We start from the raw sequence: 6,423 nt of genomic DNA, 5'->3' as shown, positions 1-6,423 counted from the left end.
GGTCCATGCAACAAAATACAACAGGTGATGTGTATCAAAGCTAGGTGACAGACAAAATGTAGAATGCACAAAAAGAATGTACAAAAACTGGTTCCATGCTTCTTGGACCATTCAATCAGATCAGGATTATAAAAAGGGGGGCAAAGCATTTAGAGAATGAAAAATATATTTGGGGGAATGTTTCTATGGAAAAAGCTGGGCTTGAGCCTCACCTCCAGTCCCCAAGGGGAAAAGGGAGGAGTTTGTCATTCACGATCTCAATGAAGAGTAAGGGTTTCAGCCAGAGACCCTAGAGGGACCTAATCCTCTCCATAACTGAGAGATACCATGGACTGAGAAAATTAGAGTGGCCTATTTCAGGAAAACAAAGAGACAACATGGTTCTATTTGCAAAGGAATCATACTTCCATTAGTAAAAGCCAAGAAATGTTTGATTCCCATGGACCAAATGTGGGCTGTAGGGGAAAGAGCTGGTTTGGAGCATGAAACGACTTGGTGTAGAACCAGGATGGGGATATCTCCACACCAGGGCTGAGGTCAGAAGGAGAGATGTTCTCATGTGCTGTGAGAGCTGCCGCTAAAAAGGGCTACTGAGAGGGTCTTCATAGTACCCACAGAAGAAAGTATCAGCTACAAACACCCACCAGGGCCAGAGTGAGAAACCAGCTTATGAAGATACCAGCCACCAGCCAGCAAAGAATTTCCCTTCCTTATTTCCCTTGTTCCCTCCTTCCTCTTTAACCTTGGCATGGTCCAAAACTACAGCTGGACAAGTCCAGCCCAGGAACGTTACCGATAAGCTTCTCTTTCTCCTCCTCAAATGCCCGAACCTACTATCTACAGGCCTGGGCCCCTTACTCTGGATTAAAACTCAAAATGCTAATTAATATCGTACACTGATTATTTTTGCATTTTGCACAAACGCTGTCATATCTCTTAAAGTAACTGCATTACTGTACGGTGAACATAAACATTTTGGGACCTGATAAGTTTTAATCTGGTGGACAGAAACAATCTCGGCTCAACTAAAAGTTTAAAGAAGCAATATGAATTACAAATAACACAGTTTAGATTATATCTGATATATAGTGGTTATATTGGAACAAAGATTAAAATAGAGCCCTTTCTATGAAAACCAGTTTGGCTGGAACAACTTTCAAGGAAAATCCATCTATGTCCACCTGTCCATCACATTGATTAACCAGGAAAGATGCTGCCGGCTGCTGTACTGTCCACTTTGGCCACGCTGTTCTCTTGCTGGCCACATGAAAAGCCAGTTTCAATTCGAAAGCCTAATTACCATTTTGTGCATTTAAGAACATATCGTTGAGTTGTTTTTTGTTTTATTTTGTTTGTGTTTTTGTCTTTTGTGGGTTTTGTCTGTCTTTGTTTTTACTTCTGAAAGTCAGCAGGAAGATAAAGACACTGTACATAAAAATGCTTCTAAACTTGTCTGAGGTTTTTTCAGACCTAAGAAAGGTTTTACTTTGAGTCGATTTGTAGGGTTTGTTTTTTTTCCAAAGATTTCATTCAGTGTTTTTTTTTTCCATTTTTTGTGCCAGTTTTATCCAACTCTCAAGGATTCCCAGATTCCTTTCTGCAAGAAAAGGAACAATGCTAGACAGATTAACCTCCAGAAACTGAGAACAAGAAAGATATATAAACATATCTGGAATCAATAACAAAATCTATTGCAATAATGTATAACACAAGAAACTCCTGACACAGCCATAGCCAAAATGTAATGCTAGCCAAACATTGCACAATGCTGAAGGCAGCTGTCAACTCCGAAAATAAAAATAGTAGATAGTGTCACCACAGACAGAATGTACAAATTCCCATAATACAATTCTCACCTGAACACAGTACAAGAAGAGCAAAAACGTAGAAGCCTGATCCATTCACCTGTGTCTATCTCTTAAAATTTGCAAATGTCCAAGATGCTTAGGAGTTATCCTGTTGTATTTCACAATAAAGAATAACTAATGCTGCATTTGGAAAAGAAGGGAAAGGGATACTTTTAAACAAAAGTAAAATTATATGTAGTATTTATATATAGTATCTTGTGAGTCTATCAGTAGAACTCAGATTTATATATCCAAAAGTATTACTTATTTTGGTTTTTCTAATTTCTTATCTTTTTTTAGAATTGAGATATAATTAGCATATAACATTGTATTAACACTAGGTGTACAACATGATTTGATATATGTACATATTGCAAAATGATTACCACAACAAGTTTAGTTAGCATTCATCATGACACATAGTTAAAATTTGTTTCCCTTTGAGAACTTTTCAAAAAAATTTTTTAATGTTTATTTGTGAGAGAGAGCACTCACACTCATGGGCACGAATGGGGGAAGAGCAGAGAGAGAGAGAGAGAGAGAGAGAGAGAGAGAATCTGAAGCAGACTCTGGGCTATCACGAACCATGAGATCATGGCCTGGGCTGAAGTCAGAGGCTCAACCAACTGAGCCACCCCAGTGTGCCCCACCTTGAGAACTTTTAAGATCTACTCTCTTAGCAACTTCCAAATACATAACACAGTGTTGTTAGCTATAGCTGTCATGCTGTACATTCCATCCCCAGGATTTACTTATTTTATAACTGAAAGCTTATATCTTTTGGCTTCTTACACCTATTTTGTGCCCACCCACCACCTGTAACAACCATCAATACATTCTCTGTATCTATGAGTTTGTTTGGGTTTGTTTAAATACATTCCACATATAAGTGATATCACATAGCATTTGTCTTTCTCTGACTTATTTTACTTAGTGCAATGCCCTCAAGGTCCTTCCATGTTGTTGCAAAAGGCAGGATTTTTTTTCTCTAAAATATACTAAAACCCTAATTTTAGGTCAGTAACCCCAAAATGCTATCTATTGTGCTTTTAAACATTTCTGGAAAACTATGCACTAATAGCAACCAGTTCTTCTGAAGAAATTTAAAAAGAAAAAATAATCCTGTGTAGTGGGTCACAAACTAGGAGCCCTGACTGCCATCTCCTACTTCAAATCTCAGTTCAAGTGACAACATAGCAAAGTGAGAGAAGCTGAAAAAACCTGGCACAAACACACACCTTTGCTTCTTCACCAGAAACAGTTTTGAAAAGGCGCATATGTGCCAATGACTAATTCCACCTCGAAGCTATAGTCTAGAAGGGTCTCTAATCTAAAACACATTTGACAAAAATTTCTCCTCACTTTCCACCCCCATCCTTTCCCAGTACAGTATTTAGGGTGTTTTTTTTTCCAGTGGAATAGGCAAGATGGGTGAAATATAACCAAATATTCAAGTTAAATTCCATCTTGCCCATGCAGGTTAATCAGAACAGTGTCTGAACCAACTGATTCCAAATAAACCAAGCTCTGTCTCATCTTCAGAACATTTATTTCTTTAGGTTCTATTATGAGCTTCCCTTTGAAAGCTATTCCTATAACAGCTACAATAGAACGCTAAAGGACATTTTTCAAGTCTTGGAACTCCTCTTTGGTTTTAATCAGGATGAGCTTGAGGGGCTCAGGCTTGTTTATTACAGAATCTTTTTCTTTCTGATGATTAAACTGACACTGCTATGCTATTGTTATTGCATTTAACTTTTTTTTTCATTCAAAACATACTCATGAACAGGCCTGAAATTCAGACAAGTAGAAACAAAGGGGCAGAAATCATCAATTTTTCTTCAACTATTTATTCTAACAGTTTTAGTTTTCTAAGCCTTTGACAAAAATACACCTGAAACATATATAATTATATATATGGTTTTCTGTATTATTCTTTTTACTTATTACTCCATTAGCATTTCCATGTTTTTACATAATCTTTGTAAATATATTTATTTTACATAATATTTTAATAAGTGAATGTACCATGGTTTATTTAATTCTTTCATTATGATTGAACATTCTGTTTCTAGTTTTCACAATTTTAATGCTAGAGTATTAATCTCAGAGTATAAATCTCTTTTCAATATTTGGGATTACTTTATTATGGCAGATACTCAGGAGTGGAATTACTATTTAGAGGACACTATGTTTCTTAAGACTCTTCATACATATTGATAAACTGCTATCCGGAAAGGTCATACTGAATAACTGCCTCCAACAATAACTAGAACATTCCTTGGTATATTTACCAGTGTTTTCATCCTAGGCTCATTTGCATTTTTGCTAATTTGATAGGTGAAGAATTGGACCTCATTGTGCTTTGCAGTGCATCTTTGAAAACTCAGAGACCTTTATGCACATAAAGATTTTAAAACCTTATAAATCCTTTTATGTAAATTAGTAATTTTCCAAATCCTTTCCTCCCACCCAAACACACAGCAACCATTTCCTACTCCCCAGAGGCAGAGTTTGTTCTAGCCATTGTTGCTGCCTCATCCTTTGACCATGAGACCACACATTTATGGGCCCGGAACAATATGACCTCTCCCTGTCTCTTTTTGATTGCTGATCGCAATTGAGGTGATCCACCTTGGCATGACAATGAGCTGAAGGTGTCTTCCTATGTGGGTGCACACTAAAATGCCCCTCTCATAAAGACAGGATATTAAACAACTTGATTCTTGATTCTTGCTCCATAACATGTTTCACTCAATAGTCTATCCCTGGGCTACCGTGTCAGTTGTATTTCAACAACTCAGCAACCCTCAAGAATAATGAAAGTCAATTGTTCTTACTTAGCTCTGTTCATGGAGCTGATTTTCTCCATCTTTTATGGTCCAGGTGCATTCAGTTAGTTACAAGATAAATAATTTCTGCCTTCCTCTCAAGAAACCTTATAGGTATTGATGTACCCCACAGCCTGCCTTTGCTTTTCCAGGGTAAGGTTCTCAAAGAGCAGAGTTCACACCCATATTAGAAAAAGCAAGTGGCTGGTGTGAGATGGAAGTTCTGACTCTATTAATCTCTGATGTGACTTTACTGTTACTTTCTGGTGTGACCCTGTGCAAGGTCCTTAATGTTTCTGTGCTTTAATTATTTGCCTGAAAAATAGGAAAAGTATCTACCTCATTAGGACTGTTATGATTAAATGAGCTGGTGGGGGGAAAGGTGTAGATATGGGTGCGTAGAACTTAAACAACAAGCGTCTCACACATAAAGTCCCATACGTGTACAAGCTAGAACTATAATTTTATTCTACTTAATTCCTGAAATGAAAATCTTGGTTCATAGTTTATGATATTTGACATTTCACACGGCTTAACTGTATAACGTTTTGAGGTATAGCACAGAACCTGGCTGCTTTTTGTGTTCTGTCACATACTTACTGTTAAAGTATTCATATTGACATTTGAAGTTCTAAGACATATACATCCAGCTGGATACTTATCAGGACTGTCAAATTCATAAATGAATTTGGAGAATCGACGCCTATATAATAGTTAATCTTACCAGTTTATAAATATGTCCCTCCATTTGTTTAATACCTACTTCATAATCTCTTCTCAGAATTTCATCAGAGAGGCAGAACCACTGTATATAAGATAAGGCATTTGTTACCAGAATTGGGTCTTATGCAATTATGAGAGCTGCCTAAGCAGTGTCTGTAAGTCTGCTTTCTTTCCTCTGATGCTAGAGCTTGAAGTTCACAGGGAGGGAAGTTGGGAAGAGAAGATGGATATAACATTGGGAAGAGAGAGGACAAGCCGGAACCTACAAGCAGGAGCTGGAAGCCATGAGGAAAGGACAAAACTTATGCCAATTCTCATCACCTGTGATCTTGATATGGGTGTCCTACATAGAAAGCTGGTGTCCTTCATCAAAGAGCAAAATGCACACCTGTGAGGAATAGCAGAGTTAAAGAAGGATCCAGGCAAAGGTGGTAAAGCTGCAGACCCAGCTACTGTGTCACACCAAAGTTTGAGATCGCACCAGTGCCTCTGTGTTGAGAAACACCAATGTTTCTGTTTAACTTCCATCTCTCAAATAGCCTGTAAAAATATCTCTAGTGGCCCACTATAAGTGGAAATCTACAGAGAATTCTGAGAAAGGCAGTTCAGTCTAGTCAAAGTGAATGTTACAAAGCCACCACATCTCTCAATAGAATTTATTTAATAGATTATGAGTGGTCTGTACTTCTAATATTTATAATAGGCTACTACTATAATAGACTACTCCTACTATTATAAGTCTTATACTCCTAATTATTTATAATCGCCACTGTGATCTCTACATATGGTGTGGTCTCTATACAATATGTTTACGATATGGTTGTGAATACCTTAATGCCTTTGTCTCCTTTCCCCCCATCATACATCATAGTAACTCAAACCTAGTTATCCAATACACTGCTCTCTCAGCACTGAAGTAGCTGATTTATAGCTAGAATAAAACTCAAAAACATGTTAAACAGATCAACTTTGACTTCCTACTTTAGCCATCATTGCTGCCTTTCAAACTTACTATTATATAA

This window comes from Prionailurus bengalensis, chromosome F2, assembly GCF_016509475.1.
Source record: "Prionailurus bengalensis isolate Pbe53 chromosome F2, Fcat_Pben_1.1_paternal_pri, whole genome shotgun sequence".
In the NCBI taxonomy this organism is placed as follows: Eukaryota; Metazoa; Chordata; class Mammalia; order Carnivora; family Felidae; genus Prionailurus; species Prionailurus bengalensis.
Note: the sequence above shows the minus strand (reverse complement) of the source record.